At 47.2% G+C, this 26,832-nt stretch overlaps 1 protein-coding gene and 1 pseudogene across 2 annotated transcripts in view; one reads left to right on the forward strand and one right to left on the reverse strand.

The window, feature by feature from the left end:
* Positions 1-26,832, reverse strand: part of DLEC1 (DLEC1 cilia and flagella associated protein) — a 691,969-nt gene that overhangs the window by 270,551 nt on the left and 394,586 nt on the right. The window lies entirely within an intron of this gene.
* On the forward strand, positions 24,917-26,447 carry LOC144785221 (integrator complex subunit 11 pseudogene; annotated as a pseudogene).

Genomic DNA, 26,832 nt, shown 5'->3' on the forward strand with positions numbered 1-26,832 from the left:
ATTTGGTTGGTGTTACTGCTCAAGGCCCACAGTTGCCGTTGCACCATCCCCATTATCTATGAGCAATCGACCCCCCAACATCAGGAGACACTGCACTTTTGGGGGACAGGTATTCACGTCTGAGATGCGGTTTTAGACAAAGGAACTTAGGGAGCCAAACTATTTCTAGTTTCCCGCTGTACAGCAGGACTTCACCAAGTATTCTCTAACTTGACTGGATTGAGTGGCCTGGGGAGCTCGAGGTCTCAGCATTAGGAGCTGTAAGTTCTGCAGGACCTCTTGTCTAATCTTGGTTTTGGCTCAGGACACTAGCAGGCTGGGTTGCTCGCCTGCGTCCTCCGGTAGCTTCATATGTGTATAAGCTCTCTGTGTGAGGCCGCTACGTTTGGGGGAAGGTGCCCTGTGTGCGTCACAGGCAGCTGCAAAGTGTGTGGACAGGCATAGCCCCAGCCCTTCCATAACACCCTTCATATTGGGCAGCATTTCATGCAGGTCGTTCCCGGCTATGAGCAGAGGCTTCAGGATTCTGACACACCCTGGCAGCTAGATGTCTCTATCAGATCTACAGTGTGTCTGGTGAGGGGACAAAGAGGGGCAGCGCCTGGACAGGGGAAGTATAAGGACTTGGGCCCCTGACCCCCCTGTACCAGAAGTGACACATGGACTTACCAGATGCAAAGGACTCCACCAGGGGTCCCGGCAAGTAAACCACAGGGGGTGTCCCTGAATGCAGCACTAAGGGTCTGTTCTCTTAGGCAGGGCACCCTGGGGGCCCTGCGAGCAGCCGCATTGTTTAAAATGCCACAAAAGCATTGTCAAAACAAATGGAATGAGTATAAAAAACTGCAACAAAATGGGTGGTGAGTCACACACTAAGTAATCAAACCAGACTCATTTTTAGTGACACTGGCTGGTACTTACATTTATTCACATACTGTTAATTTCTTAAAGGAACATATTACGATTATTATATAGCTGCTTGCAGTCCGAGCACTACATGAAAAACTGACCTCTGAAAAATATTTCAAAGGCCAATGCTTAGGAAAGCTTGAACACCAAACAAAAATTAGCCTGTGAAATAAGGGCTGCTTTTCTTCCCAATGCCACAGTAATTAATAAAAAAAAAAACAGAGGTGGGGGATGGGATTATGGCTCTGCCTTTCACACTGCCAACTACAGGAGCCTAGCACTGTGCTGTATATTGTTTTATCTGAACAATAAAAAGGGACATTTGGATATGCACAACTGTGGTAAATAGAGGCCAGTGACAAATGCGGGATACTGGAGTTGGTCCGAGATTTTCCTTTTAGACTACACCACGTGTCTCTTACGCAGGCATTAACGGCTGCTTCGCTTCCAACACAATTACAGTTTATAGCACTCCAACTGCATGTTCTGTCAATGTGAACAGAGAAGCATTCTGTACACAAATTAGATGAGTAATTGAAACAAAATACTTGTGAGACCACACGGATGCCATGACAGAGACACATAATCATTGGTCGAAGTGGGCGGGATCAGAGGGGAACGACATGCCCATACTTTTTTTTATTTAAAGAAGACGGCTCCCCTAATTTCTGTGAAAAGATACCCGTCCTGTGACTTCTGCGCTGTGATACGGAAGGTAGGCAGACAGCTAAACAAGCCTTCTTGACAGGGTGCCTGCTTAACTGAAAGAATGCAGGATGCCCGTAGTCCCTGCAGGGGACCCCATAGGAGGGTTGACCCCGTAGTATGTCCGTGGGCAGCCGAGCAGCCCATCCTCGGTGGGGGGTGGGGTGGCGTGAGCTAAGGGGGGCGGGATAAAGGGTGGGGCCAAGGGAGGGTTTATATGGGTGGCCCCTCCTACCACGCGCCCTCTTTGCTGCTGCCCCCCTCACTAGTTAGGTCGCATCTCTGGCTGCTCCTCGCCAGCAGTAGGGCCATAGGCTGCCCCTCCCCCTTTCCCGCCCGGACGCTAGACCCGCGTTTTCATCTCCGAGCGTCGTGGATAAGGTAAGCGGACGCTCCTTTGCTTCCCCCCGGGCCCTGTCCTTGGGCAAAACCCAAGTTGTACGGGGCTCCGTGCCTATGACCACGGGGAGGCACGAGGTCCGTGCACGAGTCGTGCGCGTGTGTCGTGTGAGGGTTGGGGCCGCAAGAGCTGGAGGTTGGGTAGTGTGTGGCCCAGCAGAATGATCGGGTATCTGGTATCGCCATGCGGACCGGCACAAGCTGGTCGCACAGCGTCCTCTAGCATGGAAAGGGGTGAGCGGGGTGTCGGTTCAACACCAGACCCCCACCTTCACCCCCGGTCCTATATTTGCAATTGCCGGGGTCACAGTAAATGTGTAATGTGTGCGGAGTAAGGTCTTAACCTTCCATCACCCACCGCATATTTTTGCGCTCGACGGATCACATAAAAGGCGATGGTGTGCGCCGAGCCGGTTTATGAAGCAGGGTGAAACCAAGGAATCGGTAGCACAAGGGATTAGGAGCCCGCCAGGGTAATTCAAATGCAAACAGACCTGGGTTCGATTCCCGCAGAGGCAGCGGTTTTAATTAAATAAATCACCCATTATCCTCTCCGCCACGGATCCCCCCTCTTTTTAGAAATTTTGCCGTCGGAGCGGAGTGCCTTGATCGGGTAGATTATTCCACCGAAGAGCCAGCCCGGAATCGCTAAGATGTCGGGCGGCTGGTATTTAATTAGCACGCACCAATTACCGGGGAGTGAATGTGGTCTGGAGGTTAGCGCGGCCGACTTGGGTGCTGTTCTCCGGTTCGAACCTCCTGTCGAGTCATAAAGAATTTTTACATTACTTTGTCGTGCAGTGTCCCCATGTTCGAGCCTCTGGTCAGGCCATTAAAAAATTTGTACATGATTGTGGTGTTAAATAAGTAGATGTTTACGGGAACGGCAAAGCATCCTGGAACAGTAAGCGGGTGCAACGAAAGAATGCAAAGGGGGTAGGGACCGCGGGAAAGAGAGGGCAGCGTTCTAAGGCACTACGGCAACCGGTTTCACTGCTTACATCATGTTACCCCCAACCCCCAACAGGTGCACGCTTTCTTTTACATGGGCGGCACATCCACCGGTTTGCACCTCTCGTTCCCGACACATCAAAGTCTGCTACATAGCAGAGAAACACAAGATGGCGGGGGAGCGTAGCACAGACCAGCAATTTTGCTATAATGTTATAGCACGGGGGCAGAGTGATAGGGCCGCGCGCCTCGGAGTGATGTGACTGGTTATGCAACAAGGGACTAATACATACGGGATTAATAGGATCGCGCCAAAATAAACAAATGTTTTAACCTAATTCTCATCAGCGCGGACAAATGGTAGCAGGCTGCAGCTCCTGGCAAATAGGGTGTGGTTAGTATGCGCTCGAGCTTGGCAGCCCGAATAACTTACAAAACACACTATTATAGGCGCACCACCCTGGGATAACTTATTTATAAACGATGTTTGTATGTTTCAAATTTAGTTTGCTGTCCAGGATGTCGAGGTCTCAGTTCATTTATAATGCGTGTTCCTTATTACAGGCGGGGTTAGGCAAGCGTCAACAGGACAGCGGGAGCATAGTGCCAAGGCACAGTAAGAAGGTAAGCGCGAGATAGGGGCGGGGGGGATGCCATCCGCTTTGTCGGGGGGGGGGGCACACAGGCAGCTGCTCTCGGGGGGATCGGTGTTCATGGTCCGGTCTCCCTGGGTCCCCCTTAGGTTCCCTGATGCAAGGGGGTCAGGTTGTAAATTATGTTTTTATCGCAATAGATACAGGAGCCGGACTTACAGTCGGATTAGCGGTCACATCGTAATCAGAAGGCCAGTCGACGCTCGTTAGGCCTCATCAGCGTGCAAGTGCACAAAGTAAGTACACAGGGGACAGGGGAGCAGCGTCAACAAGAAGGAGTGGGGGTCGCCGGACCTACAACATGAGGCTAGCTTGGATGGTCACCGTTCCTTTTTCTTGCAGGGGTTACAAGACCGCACAGGATGTCCGCACAGAGAGCGCCATCGGGATCAGGGTCGGCTTCGGACGCGCAAGCAGCGACCTTCTTGCAGACCCATCTCCTTGTTACCGTTTCCTGCAAAAATTGCTGAGCGTTGGGTGAGCTCATGTCTCTCCAAACATCTGGAGCAGCATAAATGTCTGGACGAAATACAATTCGGTTTTCGCCCAGCCCATGGCACCGAAACAGCTTTACTCACTGCTATGGAAGACCTTCGAATGCATGCGGACAGGGGTCAGGCAGTGGCTCTGATTCTGCTGGACCTGTCTGCCGCATTCGATACGGTAAATCATGGGATCCTCCTGGAGAGACTGAGGGAGGCCGGGGTAGGTGGTAATGCCCTGCGATGGTTTTCGTTCCTTCCTGTTGGATAGGAAGCAGGCTGTATCCCTTCCCCCGTTTCAATCTGTTTTTTCTCCGGTGTCTCATGGGGTGCCTCAAGGCTCGGCCATCAGCCCGATTTTATTTAACGTGTATCTAAAACCTTTGATTACGTTGATAAAATCTCACAGGCTAAAAGCTATTAATTATGCCGACGACACTCAACTCATCCTCTCTTGGGAGGGTGAGGAATCAATTCCTTTGGAGTCCTTTCACGATTGTCTGCGAGATACGGTTGGTTGGTTCCACAACAACTCATTACAGTTTAACGCCTCCAAAACTGAGGTTTTGTTCTGTGCTGGTAGCCGGATTCCTCGTCCCTTCCCGGTGGATTTTTGGCCTCCAGAATCCGCGGGAAAAACTCAGCCTGTCTCCACTGTTCGCAATCTGGGTGTTATGATGGATAACAAATTGAGCATGGAAGCCCAGGTTGCGAAAACAGTGTCCACCTGTTTGGCCCTCATTCGGTCCCTACGTAAGATCTTACTACTGCTTCCCTTACAGGCCCGGGCATTAATAGTCAGGTGTACTATTTTAAGTCGTCTTGACTATTGTAACGCGCTGTTACTTGAGTCTCCAGGCCTGCTGTTAGACAGACTTCAAAGAGTACAGTCTGCTGCTGCTAAATTGGTCCTTGGCTGGTCCAGAAGGTCCTCGGCCACAGCGGCGATGGCTGAACTCCACTGGCTCCCGTTAAAACAGTGAGCGTCCTTTCAATCCCTCTGTCTCGTTTTCAAAGCCCTGCATAGACTTGGGCCCAGCTCTTTGCAAGCCATGTTTGCCTGGTATACCCCAACCAGAGCACTTCGATCTGCAACGGCTTGTCATGTGAAAGTGCCGAGATTTAAAAAAGCTCGGGCCGGGGGCAGATCCTTCGGAGTTGCTGCCGCTAAACTCTGGAATAGTCTGCCCCTGGATATCCGTCAAACGGAAGAACTTCTTTTTAGGAAACGTGCCAAAACTTGGCTGTTTCCGCAGGGTTAACTTGATGGTCACCGTACTGCTCTGCCTCTCCCTGCCTCTTCCTCTTAGAGAATTTCTCAGCGCCAGGATGCCTGTAAGGTGATAGCTGCGCTATATAAATGTTTTAAATAAATAAATAAATAAATAACTCGTTAGGACTAATGGCCTGGCCTGGGCCACCAATTTGCTCAATGCCAGCAACCCTGAACCTTGTGGTCACAATGACATTATGGCTCTTGATGAGGATGACACAGGCGGGGCAGGACACTCCAGGGCGTCAAAGAGCTTGCGGGTTCACACGAACAAAGAATTCCCACCCCCGCCAAAAAAGAAGGGCGGGGCCAATATGGCTATCGCGATGGTGCATGATGCGCCTGGTCCTTCGGGCATGCACTATCCCGCACAACCCCCGGCGGAATATGCCACAAAGAGCGATCTTGGTAAGATCATGTCCACATTACAAGTGTTTATGACAGAAATGAGAGAAAGTGTATCGAACATTGGCGGGGGGGGGCAAGCCCAATGAATGTATGGGGCAAGGGGGGCTCAGCCCCCAGCCCACCTACACCAGCCTGTCCAGCTACGGGGACCCGCCCTCTGGGGGCCCCGCTGGCGCCGTTACCAGAACAAGTTGTCGCCCCTGAGCCAGCCACACCGCCCCCTCCCCGCGCCAACACCCCTGGCAACAGATGCACCGGTACCCGCAGTGTCACCCATATCGCCTGAAGTTCCGGCACTCCCACCCCCATCTATGCCAACCACACCGAGTACGGTGCCCCCCTCCCGGCAGCACCGATTCCTCCCGTGGCGCCATTGCCAGCTCCCTCCTCGGCGATGCCACCTAGCGAGGAGGAGGTGGTGCTGGACGCCCCATTGTTGTCAGGGCGCTCTTCCTTGTCCTGGGAGGCTCCATTGGCGGCAAAAGAACTCATCTGGAAGAAGGAGTTCATCGATATTTTCTCACTACTCATGTTAGGGCAGCAAGGTACAGACGTGCGCAGGGCAGGGCTAAAAGAGGACGAGAAAAAAGTGAGGTTCCAGCCATGGCCGGAAAAATCAATTGACACATGGTTGGAAGCATTCGCTATATTGTCTTCTATTATTATAGGACTAGCCCTGGTACAGTACGGCAGATTAATTCATAACGAAGCGAAAAAATGGGGGGGCGTAGGTTGGTTGAACTACGACAGGGAGTTCAGAAAGAAGATGTCCAGATCCCCTAACATGCGCTGGGATCATAAGGAAGTGCAACTTTGGATGGACCACATGGGGTCCAGAGCGTTGCAAGGGGTTGCGACAGACAGCAAAGGGCAGGATACGCAAATAGCAACAACTGAAAAGAGTAACACCCTACAACACACCAACCATAGCACCCCGCCCTTTCGGGGTGGCCAACGGGGGGAGGTCAGAGAAGGGGAGGCGGGAAGTCCCAGGCAGGGTCTTGCAGATTGTTCAACAGCGGACATTGCCACTGGGGGAAATCCTGTAAGTTCACGCACACATGCAGCAATTGCGGAGGGCAACACCAGGCAGGAGCATGTAGGACACACAAAGGGCAGAAGCAAGGTGGTCATTACGGAGGGAGGGGGGGAACGTGGCAGAGTCAGTAGCAAAGACGCAAGTGATGCCCCCCCCCTCGAAAGCCCTCCCCAGCACTGGACTGCCCCAGCAGGGCCCCTGGTCCCACTGCCCCTCTCAGCCAGCCAGCCACACAGGTTAGAGCAGTGAAAGAGCCCTCACCAGTCAGATTGGCACGATTGATCCCTCTGTTGAATAAATACCATAACAGAGTGGACGGGAGACTGCTCCTGGGAGGTTTTGCTGAAGGTTTTGTCATACCTTACATAGGGACACCGTTAGCACGAGATGCTGAGAACTTGAAATCAGCTAAGGATAACCCTGAGGTGGTTAGAGCAAAAGTTTCCAAGGAAATGGAGTTGGGGAGAGTAGCGGGTCCTTTCTTGCAGCCACCGCTCGCCAATTTCATAGTCTCCCCCCTGGGTATAGTCCCCAAAAAGGAGCCTGGGGCCTTCAGACTGATACATCACCTGTTCTACCCCGAAGGCGAGTCGGTCAACCACAACTTGGAAGAAGGGGTGTGCTCAGTGTCTTACTGCTCATTTGATGTGGCCATGGATCTGGTAAGAAGGGCTGGCAAGGGTGCCTGGCTAGCTAAAGCAGATATAGAGTCGGCCTCCCGCCTCTTGCCGGTGCATCCCAGCAGCCAGCACCTACTTGGTTTCAGGTTAGGACAGGAATACTATTATGACAGGTGTATGCCCATGGGCTGCTCCATCTCATGCGCATTTTTTGAGGCATTTAGCACCTTCCTCCAGTGGGTGCTGCAAGCAACGGAGGGGGTTGAAAGCTTGACCCATTACCTAGATGACTTCCTGTTCGTGGGTAGAGCGGACACGCCAGATTGTGCGGAAGCATTAGCAAAATTCCAGAAAGTGGCTGAACACCTGGGGGTGCCATTGGCCCCGGGGAAGACAGTAGGGCCAGAGCAAGTATTAGTCTTCCTGGGAGTAGAGATCGACACCAAGGCAGGGGAAGCCAGGCCTCCGGCAGATAAAGTCAGCGAAATGGCAGCTCAGATCCGGACAGTATTGGGTCAAGAAAAGGTATCCTTGGATGACATACAGAGCTTGTATGGCAGATTAAGCTTTGCTACCAAAGTGATCCCCACGGGTAGAGCTTTTGCGCGCAGGTTAGCCACGACAGCTGCCAAGATAAAACGCAGACACCATGAGGTGAGGCTGAGCATGGGGGTAAAGGAGGACTTGAGGATGTGGGGGGAGTTTCTGGAGCAGTTCAATGGCTCTGTAATATGGAGGGACCCCTGGACTAGCAGCCAGGAGCTGACGCTGTTTACTGACGCGTGGGGCAGGGATGGATTTGGCGCAATCCTGGACAGAGAGTGGTGCGCAGGGAAGTGGCCTAACGCATGGAGGAAGAAAAGGATAACAGCTAACATAACTGTCTTAGAACTGTTCCCGATTGTGGTGGCTTTCCACCTCTGGCCAGCCATGTTAACTGCAAAGAGGGTGGTCCTGTGGTCCGACAACATGGCTGTGGTTCAAGCTATCAACACACAGTCTGCCAGCTGCGCGCTTGTACTATGCTTGCTCAGGGAATTAGTGAAGGTATGCCTGTACAACAACGTAGAATGTAGAGCTAGACACATCCCAGGGGTGCAAAACACAGCCGCTCTTTCACGTTTTCATTGGCAGCGGTTCCGAGAGGCTTGGCCGAGAGCGAGGGAGGAGATGACACCTTTCCCGGCTCGGCTCTGGCACCTGCTGCGGTGGCGCAGCACATTAGAGAGCTAGGCGAGCTGTCCCTGGCACCCCGGACCATGAGGAGATACCAGGCATGCGTGGAGAAATTCTGTGAGATCATGGGCCCATGGGAGCAGGCGGCTTCCGCTAGGATTGACAGGGTGCAAGCATTTATGATAAGGGCCAAAGATGGGGGGAAGAGCCATTCTTAGATGGCCAGGCACCTGTCGGCCATTGGGCACCATGCCAGGCTGCTTGGTCAGAAAGACCCCACCGCATTGTTTACGACCAGGGCGGCGCTCAAAGGTTGGGCACGAGTGGTGCCTAAGTCATTAGACCAGAGGGCCCCCATTGACTATGAAACACTAAAAAAGATGCTGGACGCCCTCCCTTCGGTCACCCACTCCGCTTACGAAGCAACACTCTTCGCAGCGACATTCAGTTTAGCGTTCTTTGGGGCCTTTAGAATAGGAGAGCTGGTGGCTCGCTACAAGAAGGAAACGAACTCCAGGGCCCTGAAGATGAGGGATGTGCGCCTGACAGCTGAATCAGTTGAAATATTCCTACAATACTCAAAAACGGACCAGTCAGGCAGGGGTAGGGGCATCTCCCTGCACCGCCAGGGTAACAACAGTTACTGCCCGGTGGCCCTGTTGGCCGCCTTCTTGTCCTGCTGCCCAAGCACAGATGGGCTACTACTGATACACTTGGACGGCTCCCAGGTCACAAAATACCAGGTGGAGCACGTGATGCAGGGGTGCCTGTTCCTGGCGGGTTACACAAAGGGGGGGGCCAAATACAGCTCCCACTCTTTTCGGATAGGGGCTGCTACCACCGCTTTCAAGGAAGGCCTGTCGGCTGAGGCAATAAAAAGGGTGGGGCGGTGGGACTCCAACTGCTACAAAACTTATGTGAGGCCAGTGAGTGCAATACGTCCTTCTATCAGAAATGAAGCAGGGAACAGTCAGGCAGGGAGGGAATAAGAAGTGTACATATGCATATGACACGGTTTTTAGTGGCTTTCCTGTCTGTACAGTGTTTGAAGTGTAGAAGTATATGTGCCATGGTTTTGGTGGCCGTTTGACTGTACAGTGTTTTGAAGTGTGCAATAAACTAAAGACTTGCAAACCATTGTGTTTTATTGCAGGAACAGAGGTGTGGGTGATGGGGCACTCTTATGTCGCAAGATTGGCAAGATGGGTGGATGCAGTCACCTGGAAGCATGGCTTCAACAACACTATTATATCATGGTTCTGCCGTCCCGGAATGCATTGGGCTGAACTCTTAGGAACGCTGCGTAGGACACTGAAGGAGAGTAGACGGCAGCCAAACATCACAGTGGTGCACCTGGGGGGTAATGACCTGGTAGCAGTAGGCAAGAGACGTTTGCTGGACGCAATGAGGGGGGACCTAAGCATTCTGAGCAGTGAGCTGGGATCGTGCAGCTTATGGTGGTCAGAGATAACTCCCAGACCCATATGGCATGGGGCGAAATCTCAGGAGGCGCTGGAAGTTACAGCAGGCGCGTAAACGCAGCCATGCGCAAATTTACGGAGATGCGGGGGTTGGGTTTCATCAGGCACGGCTTGCTGCATGCGAAATCTATTGGTGGCTGGGAATCTGACGGGGTGCACTGGTCCAAGGTAGGCATGGCGATATTCCTACAAGACGTAGAGGAAGCTCATGAAGCAGCGGGGTGCAAATAGAGTAGAACTAGGGAGCTAGGTGGTGGGGGCTCTGGGCGCAGCGGATGCCACTCCCGGGGCTGTGGAGGATTTACAGGGCGATCCCCATACAAGACAGGCGCAGGAACAAGACCTGAAGCCTCCAGTGCAAAGCGCACCGTGCAGAGTCATACATACTCCAAGGGGTCCTACTTGGGGTACGACGGCGCCCCGTTAGTCCTTAGGGTGGTTGTAAGCCTGAGCAACCGGGGGCTTGCCATATAATGCTCCACCCGGCTGGGGAAGGTGTGAGTTAACTCTCCCTTGTCCAGAGGGCGGAGCGGGTGGACGATAGGTCTACCAGTGGGAGGAGTTATCCTCCCAGGTACTACACCGGGCTATGGCCGCTGGTGTTTTCTTTGGCTCATCTTCAGGTACCCTGCAACAAGGGGTTGCGGGGCGGAGGGGGTCGCCTGTAAGTTAACCCACCTTTTATTTGTACAACAAATAAACCTGCAGCTTCTTCATTCCAATAACTTGTCTGTGTGTTTTTTTGGTTTTGGGGGGCTGTGGGCAGCGGCGTACCGATGGAGATACTATGCAGGATGCCCGTGGTCGCTGCAGGGGACCCCATAGGAGGGTAGACCCCGTAGTATGTCCGTGGGCAGCCGAGCAGCCCATCCTCGGGGGGGGGGGGGGGCGGCCCAAGCTAAGGGGTGCGGGATAAAGGGTGGGGCCAAGGGAGGATTTACATGGGTGGCCTCTCCTACCACGCGCCCTCTTTGCTGCTGCCCCCCTCACTAGTTAGGTCGCATCTCTGGCTGCTCCTCGCCAGCAGTAGGGCCGTAGGCTGCCCCTCCCCCCTTTCCCGCCCGGACGCTAGACCCGCGCTTTCATCTCCCCCCCTACCGCTCACCCGCTGAAAAGGGGGGAAGTGGGGAGGGGGACAGTAGTGATGTATTAATGTTTGTCTCTTGTTGCAGGAGGAGTTACAGGGCGATCCCCATACAAGACAGGCGCAGGAACAGGACCTGAAGCCTCCAGTGCAAAGCGCACCGTGCAGAGTCATACATACTTCAAGGGGTCCTTCTTGGGGACTTGGGGTACGACGGCGCCCCATTAGTCCTTAGGGCGGTTGTAAGCCTGAGCAACCGGGGGCTTGCCATATAGCGCTCCACCCGGCTGGGGAAGGTGTGAGTTAACTCTCCCTCGTCCAGAGGGCGGAGCGGGTGGACGATAGGTCTACCGGTGGGAGGAGTTATCCTCCCAGGTACTACACCGGGCTATGGCCGCTGGTGTTTTCTTTGGCTCATCTTCAGGTACCCTGCAACAAGGGGTTGCGGGGTGGAGGGGGTCGCCTGTAAGTTAACCCACCTTTTATTTGTACAACAAATAAACCTGCAGCTTCTTCATTCCAATAACTTGTCTGTGTGTTATCTTGGTTTTGGGGGGCTGTGGGCAGCGGCGTACCGATGGAGATACTATGTAAATTTGCACAACGGGTCAATCTGCACATGAGAAGGGATCTCAGAGGCCAGTATTGGCTTTAATTAATTTAATCACTTGACACTTCCTGATGACACAGATTTATTACTTTTGAGTGGTTTGGGAAAGGAGTTACCCGCTCAGCTGTGAAGTGTGTGTTTTTTAAAGGGGCTTAACACACAGGGGCGTAGCTTGGTCTGTGGCCTCGGAATTTCCAACAATCACACTGGAGCATCTTGTTAAAACACATTATACAAGAAGCAGGACATGAGGGGGGCTTAAGGGGCAGTGGAAAGAGAGACAAGTACGGATTATTAGGGGTACTTAAAACGTAATATTTTTCAAACTAATCAACATTTTTAAGGCTGTCAAAACATAGACGAGACAGCGTGTGAGATTTTGGTTTTTGTCAAATCCCAGGTGAAATCGGACAGCCACTTCACATTACCTGACTGAAAGCAATTGTACCCAACTATTCACAACAGAATACATTTTTTAGTGGGGGTAACATCCCAAACACCCCCTGGAGCTACACCCTGATAACACAGCACCATGTGCAGCAGGGGCCTGTCTTACGCCCCTAACTATTCTCCACCGGTTCAACCAGGATTCAGTTCTGTTGCTAACTGTTTACAAACCGAGACCTCTAATAAAGATTTCATAAAGTACTTTAGTGCATTTCCACTGATTAACTTAACTTGCATTTATTTTACATTTAAGCTGTGTTTTATTTTATATGCCCATGCCTGAAGGTGAAAGACTGAGCAAAAGTTACACAATATTTTGTTGCTGATGTTGCTGGCAGCCACTCGAAGAGCTTGCTCCAGTTTGAATCTGACTCCCGCAGGAGTGAATTGGCCCAAGAGAAATAAAGCTACCTGGGTAACACACCATTTTTAAATTGGCCCTCTCAAGCCTTTCGCAGACCTGATCGTCCTGATATCTATATTGTTTTGAACCTTAATTTCTCAAAAACTACGGGACAGATTTACACCAAATCACAAAAAGCACATTCTGCGTACCAAGATGTAGCCTCATTCCGAATCTGGGGTAATTCCATTCAGCAGCTTTTGCTGTAGCCATGGCTAAAAAAATCTATGGAAAAGGCATGAGGATTTTCCATATTGGGACCCCCTTTTTTCTTGCCCCCGCTTGACGGACCACCCCAAACTCATCAAGTAGCACCCTTTTGGAAAGTTTGATGGAGATTCGTCAAACAGTGTCAAAGTTATTATAAACACAAAAAACGAATTTCCTATGGAACAGCAGACCTAACTATAACTACCCAGTGGCAATATATATATGTATATAAGTTTATTCGAAAATTAAAACTACGCAAGTTCTTTCTAATCAAAAACCATGGTCGAAATGTATCCAAAAACGTCCCACCAACGCCACAGGCAAACACAAGTTTGGCAGCAGGAACAATGCCAGCTTTAGCAACACTTCTTGCCTTAAGAGACAATCAGGATAACACCATGTGTTCCCAAACTGTGGCGCAGGAAGAAGGAATCAACATCTCACTACCAGGAAAAAGTCCATTCAAAGCACCATCGACATTTGTCCCAATCATGCCACGAGACGCTCTCGATATTTTTCACGAGAGGGTAAATGATGAATTGAAATGTTTATACAGAAACTCTTGTAGATCAAAAACCAGAGCCAGTGGAAAGACAAGAGAATATTTCCAATTAATGAAAAAGTTGAAGGACAATAAAAATGTCGTCATCAATAATGCAGATAAAAGGGGGAATATTGTTCTTTGGGACAAGGAAACGTACCGTGCAGAGGCATTTAGACAATTGGTAGATGAAACTTGTTATGAGCGTAGTGATGGAACTTCGGTGCGTAAAATAAGCACAGACTACAAAAACGCTCTATCACAATGGCAACGAGAGGGGCTGATTACAAAAGATGAATTTAAATTTCTACACAAAGAACATCCTGTGTTGCCCCTATTTTACCTCATCCCAAAAGTCCACAAAGGCTTAGATCCTCTGCACGGCAGACCTATTATTTCTGCTATCAACAGTTGTTTCGAGAACACATCGAAGTACGTCGACCATTATCTGCAAGAATTTGTTACGGCTTTGCCAACATATCTACGGGATTCAAGAGACTTCTTATTCAAACTCAGTACTGTCAAATGGTCACCAGACATGATTTTTATGACTCTTGACATTTCTGCACTTTATACGTGTATTAGACATGAAGATGGTATCCGCGCAGTACAGTATTATCTAGACCAAAGAAATATTGGTATGTATCAGCACAACAACATGTTGGTTGAAATGATTAGAAGATGTTTGAATAATAATGTGTTTTTGTTTGACACTAAGATCTATAGACAGAAACGGGGTGTGGCGATGGGGGATGCTTCTCCCCCAGCTATGCATGTTTACATGTAGGCTGGTGGGAGGAGCATGTCCTCAGATGGCAACACAAGGCCCTATATGATGCCCATGTAGCCCACATGTGGCGGTACATTGATGACGTGTTCATTATATGGAAAGGCAATAGGGAGCAGGCGTTGGAATTTGTCCAACGTATAAATGACAATGAGCTCAACTTAGCCTTTACCAGCGACATCAGCGTGCATACAATTAATTTTTTTGACATCAAGGTCACATTACAAGAAGGGGTCATTACTACTAGTCTATATCGGAAACCAACAGCTGGTAACACGCTTCTGCACGCGACCAGTTTCCATCCTCGCCATACTATTGATAGTTTACCATATGGTGAATTCTTGAGAATAAGGCGAGCGTGCAGTACAGAACTGGCATGGATAGAGTCACAAGATATTGCGAAAAAGAGACTGTTAGCTAGAGGCTATGGGAAGCATATCTTGGAGGCAGCATTGCAAAAAGCTAACTCCTTAGATTGAAACAGTCTGCTTCAACCACACTCCCGAACTACCAGAGAAGGGGAAATCTCATTGTGTAGTACAGCCACTACATCAGATGAACCCATGGGGGAAGCCTCTTGTAGATTTATCACCACATACAGCAAACAGTCACAAGCAATTAGGAAGATCATTAACTCCCAGTGGCCTATTGCATTGACTGATGGCGTTATGAAAGAAGTCTTGCCCGTTAAACCGGACTTCACTTATCGCAAAGCTCATTCCATGAGATCTGATCTAGTCAAAAATAGTCCAGAGATAGTCAATAAAGAGTATTGGGTATCTTCCAAATATGGTTTTCACAAGTGTAGCAGTTGCAGGGCCTGCAAATTTGGTGCTAACACTAAAACATATCATAGTGCCTTCAATGAAAATGAAATTAAAATCAAAGGCAATTTTAACTGCAGAACGGAGTATGCGGTATATGTTTTAACCTGTAAATGCGGACTCCGTTATGTAGGGAGCACCAAATTGCCGGTACAGGCTCGCATTCTCCAACACCTCAGGGCCACTGTCAACTCAGACCCATCTTATCCCGTCGCAAGACATGTCAAGGCAGAGCATGGAGGCAATCTCAATGTCTTGACTTATTTTGTAATTGACAGTGTGCCAGCAAGCAAAAGGGGTGGCGACAGAGATAAGGCCCTCAGGCAGTTGGAGACCAAGTACATTTTAGAACTAGACACCAAAAGTCTGAAAGGTCTCAACACTTGTGAAGATCTGCATCATTATTTATGACAAAGCGTATCAGATTATGGTTCAAGTAGCTTTACATGTTCTCTGTCGACGATTTATATTTATAGATGAAATTTTTCCATGATTTGTTTTATATTGAGGTCTTTTAAGGATGGTGTTCTGCGAATGGGGATCTCATCATGAATTTATTGTAAATTTATGGTTTTATCTAATTTTACTGATGCCAGTTGTTTGTATTTAGACATGACCCACTATTTATCTATTTATATATATTTAAAACATTTTTGCACATTAGGATATCATCTTGCATAAGTCACTTTACCCCTGTACTCTGGTATATGAATTCTGTATGAACATTGAAACACAATCTGATCGTAATCTACTTGCCCTTTCCCTTATACGATTCCCCGGCTGGGGAACTTATAGTTTAACATTGGTTTTGCACAAATAGAAAACATTTTCACTACACATTGCACTTTATAGGCACAACAGCACTTTTCCTGTTTTTAACCAGTGACCACTATTGTGCGTTCATTTTAGACATATTGACGATGACAAATGTTATACAATATAGGCATGTTTATACTGACTATTGTATTTGTTGCGATACACAATTGCATTATGCATATATTGGGTCTAGATGTTCTCTGCTTTGTACAGTATTATATTTTTAAATCCTAGAATTTTTTAGCAAATTTAGCATATTGAGGTCTCTGGTGCAACAATATGTATTGGTACTGTTATAAGCTGTGTTCGTATAACTTATTATTTTTCTTTTTATATATACAATGGTCAGGTTATTCGAGTTTGTAAATATTGCCATGACGAGAAATATGCTGTATTTGTACAGATAAAATGTATAATTGTAAATTCGTCAATTGTGGGAGACAACTAAATCTAAAAGAAGTCTGTCAGCTATTTCTATGAGGCACTCAAAAAAATGGTCACATGGCACAGGATGTAGTGTTTTGATTGGTGGTTTGCCGTTTTTTAAAACAGTTTGGTGTGTGATGGCAAACACTTTGTATTCCGGTGAACAAGGCGACAGGGTCGCCGAAACGCGTCCGGTTTGCGGCACTCCTGCTGCACACGAAAAAATGAAATAAACAAGACACTGCTGCACATGCTACCTGATTTCGTGTCCGTTCTTCTCTAATAGGGTGCTGCGGTTCGTGGCACTCTTTGGAGTGTTGTTGCATATATATATATATATATATAAATATATATACATATATATATATATATATATATATATATATATATATATATATATATATATATATATATATATAAAGAAAGAGAGTTGGCCTCATGAAGATGCCACACACATCGGGGTTAAAACACAAATCACGGCAGGCAGCAGTGTAGTCAGCAGGCTGCAGGCGTTTTGTTGGCCATACGCGTTTCGAGCTGCCTTCAGCTCTTGATCACTGGCGGCAATGAAGCAAAAAGCGGGCTTGTAAGAACAACAGATTTATTGAGATTAGAGTCCCGCCCACCATGGGCGTCACACACAGTAGCATGCTGGTCCTGATAGTCCATATACTGCCACCTAAGACTCACAGTTCTTTGACCCAGTGGTGTCCGCTCCTGCTTCAATGAAAATGAACTCCCTGTCGGGCGAAAAGCAATGTCAGCGCTGCTTTCCTCTGCTCATATATTCCTGCGGCTGAGGCCCCCTCTGTCCACAAGCGCTTGTGTGAACAAGCACTCCGGGTTCGCTTAATAAGCGTCGGGCATCTTCGCGGCTGGGCTAGCCGCATGTATATGCAAAGAAAGAGAGTTGCCCTCATGAAGATGCCACACACATCGGGGTTAAAACACAAATCACGGCAGGCAGCAGTGTAGTCAGCAGGCTGCAGGCGTTTCGTTGGCCATACGCGTTTCGAGCTGCCTTCAGCTCTTGATCACTGGCGGCAATGAAGCAAAAAGCGGGCTTGTAAGAACAACAGATTTATTGAGATTAGAGTCCCGCCCACCATGGGCGTCACACACAGTAGCATGCTGGTCCTGATAGTCCATATACTGCCACCTAAGACTCACAGTTCTTTGACCCAGTGGTGTCCGCTCCTGCTTCAATGAAAATGAACTCCCTGTCGGGCGAAAAGCAATGTCAGCGCTGCTTTCCTCTGCTCATGTATTCCTGCGGCTGAGGCCCCCTCTGTCCACAAGCGCTCGTGTGAACAAGCACTCCGGGTCCGCTTAATAAGCGCGGGGCATCTTCGCGGCTGGGCTAGCCGCATGTATATGCAAAGAAAGAGAGTTGCCCTCATGAAGATGCCACACACATCGGGGTTAAAACACAAATCACGGCAGGCAGCAGTATTGTCAGCAGGCTGCAGGCGTTTCGTTGGCCATACGCGTTTCGAGCTGCCTTCAGCTCTTGCTCACTGGCGGCAATGAAGCAAAAAGCGGGCTTGTAAGAACAACAGATTTATTGAGATTAGAGTCCCGCCCACCATGGGCGTCACACACAGTAGCATGCTGGTCCTGATAGTCCATATACTGCCACCTAAGACTCACAGATCTTTGACCCAGTGGTGTCCGCTCCTGCTTCAATGAAAATGAACTCCCTGTCGGGCGAAAAGCAATGTCAGCGCTGCTTTCCTCTGCTCATATATTCCTGCGGCTGAGGCCCCCTCTGTCCACAAGCGCTCGTGTGAACAAGCACTCCGGGTAAGGATAAAGTGACTAATGCATACTTATTACCTGATATCAAAAAGTGTCTTTGAAAGGATGTATATAGAAAATATAACTACATTACAGGTCATATCGTTATAAAAATCGGGCGCTTATACGTAAAATCAGAATAAAAACATAAATTCAAATTAAATTCATGTTAAAATCCGTATTCACCAAACACCAACAACTAACGATCTTAATATCAATGACCAATTCTTAACGTATTGTACAAGATTTCATATATATACATTAATCAAATCATCGCAAAGCATATATAGTCTGATAAACAAATGTCTGAGGTATTATAATCAGAGATAGTGATACAGGTCTTCACAGATGTTAAGACCTTTTGGACTCTTGGTGTCTAACTCGAAAATGTATTTTGTCTCCAACCGCCTGAGGGACTTATCTCTGTCACCGCCTCTTCTATTAGCTGGCACACTGTCAATTACAAAATAGGACAAGACATTAAGATTGCCCCCATGTTCTGTCCTGACATGTCTTGCCACTGGATATGATTGGTCTGAATTGACAGTGGCTCTCAGGTGTTGGAGAATGCGAGCCTGAACTGGCAATTTGGTGCTCCCTACATAGCGCAATCCGCATATGCAAGATAAAACATAAACTGCAAACTCCGTTTTGCAGTTAAAATTGCCCTTAATTTTGATCTCATTATCATTGAAGGCACACCGATATGTTTTAGTATTGGCACCAAATTTACAAGCTCTACAGCTACTGCATTTAAAAAAGCCATATCTAGAAGATACCCAGTAGTCTTTATTGATTACCTCCGGACTATTGATGACTAAATCAGACCTCATAGAGTAAGCTTTGCGGTAAGTGATATCTGGTTTGACGGGCAAGACTTCTTTTAACACACCGTCAGTCAAAGCTATGGGCCACTGGGTATTCAAGATTTTTCTAATTGCTTGTGACTGTTTGCTATATGTAGTGATGAATCTACATGAGGCTTCCACTACAGGACTTTCCACTGAAGTGGATGTACCGGAAATTATAGCTCCCTCTTCGCTAACAACTGGAGGATTAGACTGTAGCAGACTATTTCTGTCGATAGAATTTACTTTCAACAATGCTACATCCAAGTTGTGCTTTCTATAGCCTCTGGCTAACAGTCTCTTTCTTGCAATTTCTTGTGACTCTGTCCAAGCTCGATCTGTACTGCACGCGCGTCTTATTCTTAAAAATTCACCATACGGTAAACTGTCAATGGTGTGACGCGGGTGAAAGCTAGTCGCGTGCAGGAGCGTATTACCATCTGTTGGTTTTTGATATAGACTAGTGGTAATGACCCCTTCTAGTAATGTAACTTTGATGTCCAGAAAGTTTACCGTGTGTGCACTTATATCACTAGTGAAGGCTAGATTGAGCTCATTGTCGTTAATAATCCTGACAAAATCCAAAGCCTGGTCTCTATTTTCTTTCCACACGATAAAAACATCATCGATATAACGCCACATGTGGGCTACATGGGCATCAAACAGGGCCTTGTGTTGGCCTCTGAGGACATGCTCCTCCCACCAGCCTACATGTAAGCATGCATAGCTGGGGGAGAAGCATGCCCCCATTGCCACTCCACGTTTTTGTCTATAGATCTTGGTGTCAAATAAAAACACATTATTGTTTAGACATCGTCTAATCATTTCAACCAACATTTTGTTGTGCTGGTACATGCCAATATTTCTTTGGTCTAGATAGTATTGTACTGCATGTATACCATCCTCATGTTCTATACACGTATAGAGTGCAGTAATGTCTAGAGTCATAAACAACATATCTTGTGTCCATTCAATGGCATTAAGTTTTAATAAAAAGTCTCTTGAATCCTGTAAGTAGGTGGGCAAACTAGTAACAAATTCCTGCAGGTAATGGTCGACATATTTGGACGTATTTTCAAAACAACTGTTGATGGCAGAGATGATGGGTCTGCCTTGTAGAGGGTCTAGGCCTTTGTGGACTTTTGGAATGAGGTAGAATAGGGGCAATACAGGATGTTGTTTGAGTAAAAATTTAAATTCGTCTTTTGTGATTAACCCCTTTCGTTGCCATTGTGATAACACAATTTTGTAATCACTACTGATTCTACGCACTGAGATTCCATCGCTACGCTCATAGCAGATGTTATCTTCCAATTGTCTAAAAGCCTCTGCACGGTACTTTGTTTTGTCCCATAGAACAATATTGCCCCCTTTATCCGCATTATTGATGACAACATTTTTCTTGTCTTTCAGTTTTTTCATTAGTTGAAAATATTCCCTTGCCATTCCACTAGCTTTGGTTTTAGATCTGCAAGAATTTCTGTACAGGTGTTTCAATTCGTCGTTGACCCTCTCATGAAAAATATCGAGAGCTTCTCGTGGCATGATGGGGACAAATGTCGATGGTGCTTTGAAAGGACTTTTCCCTGGTAGTGAAATGTTGATGCCTTCTTCCTGCGCCACATTTTAGGAGCACATAATGCTGTCCTGGTCGTCTCTTAGTGCTAGAAGTGTTGCCAAGGACGGCATTGTTCCTGCTGTCAAACTTGTGCTAGCTTGTGGCACTGGTTGTACATTGCTGGTGGTAGTACTACCGTGATTTTTAATGAGAAAGAACTTTCGTAATTTAAGTTTTCTAATAAACTTATATATATCAACACGTGTCTGGACATAGTCAAAATTGCTCTCCGGACAGAAACTAAGACCTAAAGATAGAAGCTGGGTCTCTGCGGTGTTTAATTCAATGTCTGTTAAGTTGATGATAGTCAGGGGGTTGGTTGGCTCATTTAATTGCGCCAGTTCTTCTTTTTTTGGCGCCCCCTGCCTCCGCCGTTTTGCGCATTTGCGCCTTTGTTTCCGCCGTCTGTTTTTGGTTTGCCTGGTAATTGACTGGCTCTCGGTCGAAGGGTCTGTAGGCGTTGTTCCCTTATAAAATCCAGTTCCTCTGCATAGCTGACTGGCCCCAGCAGGGTAAAGGAGGAGGTTGACCCCCCCGAACTGCCATCTGAGTCACAGTCCGGGCCATGGCCCATTGTGCCTATGTCCAAATTGGTAGTTGGACCTCCCTCAGCACCTGTGGATGTAGATGTAGATGCAATTACCTGAGCTCCTGCTGTCTGTCCCATTGATCGGGCAAGGGCTTTTTGTTTTTTGACATTATCATATTTGCGAGAGAAGGTGAACACTTGACCTCTCTCATAGTCATTTTTGTCTCTGGCAAACTTCCAGATCTTTCGTGTTTTTATTGTCTCTTCCTGCTTGTTTTTGCGGTCGTACATTTCTTTCATTAATTTATCCACCATGTCCTTATTGTCATTGGTGGTAAGTTTATCCAAATCCTCTGTTAGTTTTTGTATCTCCTGTAAGTCTACCTCACGATCCACTTTGGCAAACTTAATTAGTAGGCAGACATTATGCATTGATGCATCTAGATTGTTTTCTGCCCATTTTTTCAACAGTTCGGGGTTTGGATTGTCAAAATTAGGTGCCAGCAATATACGTAAGCCTCTTGGCACTCGCCCTGCTTCGCGATATTTGTCAAGCGATTTTATTTCCCACCATTTCATCATTTCACTCCTATGATGTTTTTCCAATCGTTTAATTACATTTCTTATGTCCCCTTGTATGATTGTTGTTGACTCACCCCGAGTCGGGCGTTCGTCCACTGACGGCAGATTTAGAAATAAGTCCTCTGCAGTTCTTTCCCTGGTAGCAAATATTTCCTCCATGTCGAGGCACTCCCGCTTATTATGTGCACAGTAAATCAAACTTCTGAACCCTTTGCTGTATATATATATATATCAGTCACCAGTAGGTAGTTATAGTTAGGACCTAGTTTCCATAGGAATTTTTTTTTTACTTGCTTATATCTTTTGGTGCCTGTTAGACGAATCTTCCCAAATTTTCCCCCAAAAATTGTCAAGTTGGGTCTTGTGCATGGAAAGTTTTATGGCGCTCTGTCAAGCCAGGGCCGCGAAAAAGGGGGTTAAAAAAAGTGCGTTTCCATTAATAATTTCACATGCTTTACTTAATATTGCATTCCCTATGAGTGTTTGCTTTTTCCAGGCAGCATACTACTTCTTGCATAATTTGAATTGAGTCACATCCAGGTGTTTACAGCGGGGCACAATTGGGTAGTTGCTAAAAGCAGTGCAAGTTTCTTTCAGTGGGGGCGTATGGTGTTCAGTGGGGGAAAGGATGTGGCACAATGGCCAGAACTGCAGAATTTGCAACTGGGGAACCAGGTTCAGCCTTCATGACTAGTGCAACAGACCACACTCCTGAGGGAGTACATTCCCATGCTAGACCTTAGAAGGCCCCGCTTGACCTTAGAAGCTGGAGCGGCATGTGCAGGGGCGCGGGGTGAGGGAGAGTCGACAGACAAAGACGAGGTAAAATTAAATTTAAAAAAAAGAAAATCACTTACCCTGCACTCGCCTTATTGCTGACTCAGCGATGTGGCGAGCACAAGGTAATCGTCAATGCAGGATTTGCATGCACACCAAACTAAGTTCACAAACTTCACAGTCTCTCTGCTTCATGCACAAGCACTTTTAACATGTGGTGCCTGCTTTGGGGCCACTGGAATTATGCAGCAACGGAAGACAAAAATATTTTGCAGTGTTGACTAAATTATGCAGCAAACAAAAGGCTGAAGCGTAATGCAGTACATTTTTTCTGATACTTTACTATTTTTACATTTTTACACATTCTAACAGCATCTGTAAAGATTTTGCCTCATTAGTACCAGTGTAACATACAAATGCAGCAGTGACAAAGGTGACCAATCAACCTTTGCAAAGGACCTTCCACTTCACACCAACATAAGTCCCATTTTTTAGTAACTTTTGATCAGTTTGAGCTACAAACAGTTTTTCAGTTAAAATCATCAGATTATGCAGCATATGTTATGTGGCAAGTACAGCACAGCTATAATTATGTGGAAAACATTTGCAAACTAGGATATTTTGCCATTAATGCTTGAACTGCTCTTGTGGAAAAAAAGAGAAGTGCTGATGACAGAAACAGCAAGACTCGGAGACAAAGTCCACTTGAGATTCCACTTTTAAGTATATTGAGACATTCTATGATTGGAAACATATCCCACATTGTGAATGTATTTTAAAGTTAATAACTCATATAAACCATTAAATAAACATGTTTATCCATTGGTTGAATTAAATAACGTAGTAAGCTGTAACTGGTCAGTGAATTGGCAAACAAATACAAACAATTGGGATGTTTTGCTCTTTCTGGCCACACCTCTGACTCCACCCACTGACCCAATCCTCAGGTTAGTCCCACCCTCTGATTCTCCGCCCACAGTTCCCCTACTTTTTTTCCCACTCACCACTGGTCTCAAGCCCACCCCAGTCACCGGGGACTCTGGCATTCAGTGTGTGTTATTTAAGTGAGCCCAGCCTCTCCCACACCTGGACAACTGCCTAGATTCATGCATGCTGGATATCTTTTTAAGAAGTATCTTAGGATATTATTCAGCGCAGCCTAAGCCTAAGGCTTCAGACACAGTGCACCGGAGCTTCTAATCCTGACTTTTCCGTCAGAGCAAGCTGTCTGCTCATTGGCAGATCTCCTTATGTTCCTCTACTTTGGTTACCTTACAATTTGAACCAAAATGTGAGAGTACCTAGTTTTAGAGGGCAGGCACTAAAATGTTGATAGTGGTGCAGGCCTCCCACACTGCCGTTCCCCTCCTCTTCATACCTGCTGTGTGCCTGTAACTTATAAGTGAACTTCTACTTTTCATTAGCATAACTATTGACTGAGTTCTTTGTAACATGTAGGAATGGGGGGCATGTTTATTGATCCATGCTGCTTATCCCAAACAATACTGATATATTACTGGTAGGCACAGCAGAATCTTACCTCTAAAGTGTTTAATGGCTAAAACTCATTCCAGTCGACATGCCGCCGGTAGCCAGCCGTTGAAGTATACAACATCATTTTAACCAAGTTGCATCTACTGATCAAGGTTGCAACGCGGGACTCAGTGTTAGGCACTATATGAAGAGCTACTAAACTTTTTTATTGCCATGCTGTCTAAGGTGCAAGCTTTTAACTCCAAGGCATCCTGAAGCACAGCTCTCCACTCAGTGACACCCATTGTATCATCTAAGTAACCTGAGAGACAGCCCAAGTGTCTGCTTATTTAAATGTGTCTCTCTCTTTTGTTTCCACGATTCGCTGATTTGAGAAGAAAGAGATACATCTGTTCACCTTGTGTACACATCACCAGGGAGACGGTGACATTAACCTTGCTGGGGCTAAATAACCAGACAGGCAGCAAGACAAGCCAAGAGCTATAAAGTATGTTGATTGTGGCCAAGGCACGGTGTGATGCGAGGATTGTGTATATGTGTATACGTTTAGTGTGTGTGAGCAGTATGCAATGTTAATGCATACATGTGAATTGCCACTTATGTAGCCAAATGAAAATCTTGTGTTTGTATTTATCATTTGTGCATGCTATATGTGCACAAATATATAGCATTTATTGCCATGAGTGTGTTTATATTATGCGTACATCTCCACTAAACTGATTACGTTAGGAACTTTTACATTATATGTTCCCAGCCGAGCAAGATTTTAGTTTGAGTGGAAAACGCCTTTTGTTGAACGCACATTGCGCATCCTACTTCCCCCGCCCTACCATCCTCCCTTCTCAGTGATGGTGAGAAGTACAGGCTCTCTTTAGCCAAGCTTCTGGTTATTTAATTAAACTACGCTTTGCATCAGCGCAACACCACCTCAGCACCACCTCACCATCAGTGCAGCACCAGTCAGAACCACTCAGCTTTGTTCTATATTTATCTAGACTGGTGGGAGCGCAGGTGATAGGAAGATCACTTCTATCGTTGGATGGGAGTAAGAAATCTGCGGGATCTTCAAGAGTGGTGGGCTGTTGAAGAAGAGGATATTGTGTGGGGAAGCTGATTGCCTGAGGCTGGCCCAACGTGCTGCTGTTGCATCTGTTGCAGTATTTTTCTTTTCTTCCATGAGTGATTACTGCAAGCACATTTCATCTTTTATGTCCATCAAGAACCTAACGATTAATGGTATGGCGGTCTGCATCACTTACAGGACACCATAAATGTGAGGTCACTGGTTTAAGGAAGCACACAGCAAAGACGCAAGTCTATATAAGTATCAGAAGATGCCGGAAATCAAAGTTACGCCATTAGGAGCTGGCCAGGATGTGGGCCGTAGCTGTATCCTGGTGTCTATTGGCGGAAAAAACATCATGCTGGACTGTGGCATGCACATGGGCTACAACGATGATAGACGCTTTCCTGATTTCTCCTACATTAACCCGAACGGGAAGCTAACTGAATTCTTGGATTGTGTGATTATCAGCCATTTCCACCTGGACCATTGTGGGGCCCTGCCTTATATGAGTGAGATGGTGGGCTTCGACGGGCCCATCTATATGACACATCCCACCAAGGCCATCTGCCCCATCCTGCTGGAGGACTACCGTAAGATCACTGTGGACAAGAAGGGTGAGACAAACTTCTTCACCTCACAGATGATCAAGGATTGCATGAAGAAAGTGGTGGCAGTGAATCTCCATCAGACGGTTCAGGTCGATGAAGAGCTGGAGATAAAAGCTTACTATGCTGGTCACGTGCTGGGGGCAGCCATATTTCAAATTAAAGTTGGGTCTGATTCTGTTGTTTATACGGGTGATTATAATATGACACCGGATCGTCATTTAGGCGCTGCATGGATCGACAAATGTCGGCCCGATGTGCTGATCAGCGAGTCCACTTATGCCACAACCATCCGGGACTCCAAGCGCTGCCGTGAACGAGACTTCCTGAAAAAGGTTCATGAGACCGTGGAGCGAGGTAGAAAGGTTCTTATTCCAGTTTTCGCTCTGGGACGGGCTCAGGAACTCTGCATTCTTCTTGAAACTTTTTGGGAGAGGATGAACCTCAAGGCTCCAATCTACTTCTCAACAGGACTCACAGAGAAGGCAAACCACTACTACAAGCTGTTCATTACGTGGACCAATCAGAAAATCCGGAAGACCTTTGTACAGAGGAACATGTTTGAGTTCAAGCACATCAAGGCCTTCGATCGAGCATTTGCAGACAACCCTGGACCCATGGTTGTTTTTGCGACACCTGGAATGCTTCATGCTGGGCAATCTCTCCTGATCTTCAAAAAATGGGCAGGGAATGAAAAAAACATGGTCATTATGCCAGGCTACTGTGTGCAAGGAACAGTTGGACACAAGATCTTGAATGGCCATCGGAAACTGGAGATGGAAGGAAGGCAGACAGTAAGGTCCCTTATGTCCTATATTGTGCAAGAGATGGATTCCTGTTCCTATGCACATATCCATCCTGTTAACCGTCCTAGAGCCACAAGCTGAAATATCGTGAGGTTACTTGTTGTTTCACTGGCTATATTACTTGCATCAGTATTGCTTGTGCACATTCATCTTGTTGCCCCTCGCCCTGGATCTCACTCACAGTCTGTTAATGTAAAACTCGGATACCCACTCATCTTCCCGGGTTGGGAGTTTCCCCTCCCCTGATAGCCCTCCATTACTTTATAAATACCCTTGATTGCCCTTGAGAAGGCTTTAGTGAGTCATGTACTGTGTGTATGCAGAAGTACCTTTGTGCCATCCACTGGGCTTCTTTGAGTTTTTATATCTTCATTTCAATTGTTCTCAGAGTTCAATGAACTTAAAAGCTGTTGTACACACCTTTAATCTGATGAGACTTGCAATATAACATAGAATGCCTGTAATG

This window comes from Lissotriton helveticus, chromosome 10 (assembly GCF_964261635.1).
Source record: "Lissotriton helveticus chromosome 10, aLisHel1.1, whole genome shotgun sequence".
Taxonomy (NCBI): Eukaryota; Metazoa; Chordata; class Amphibia; order Caudata; family Salamandridae; genus Lissotriton; species Lissotriton helveticus.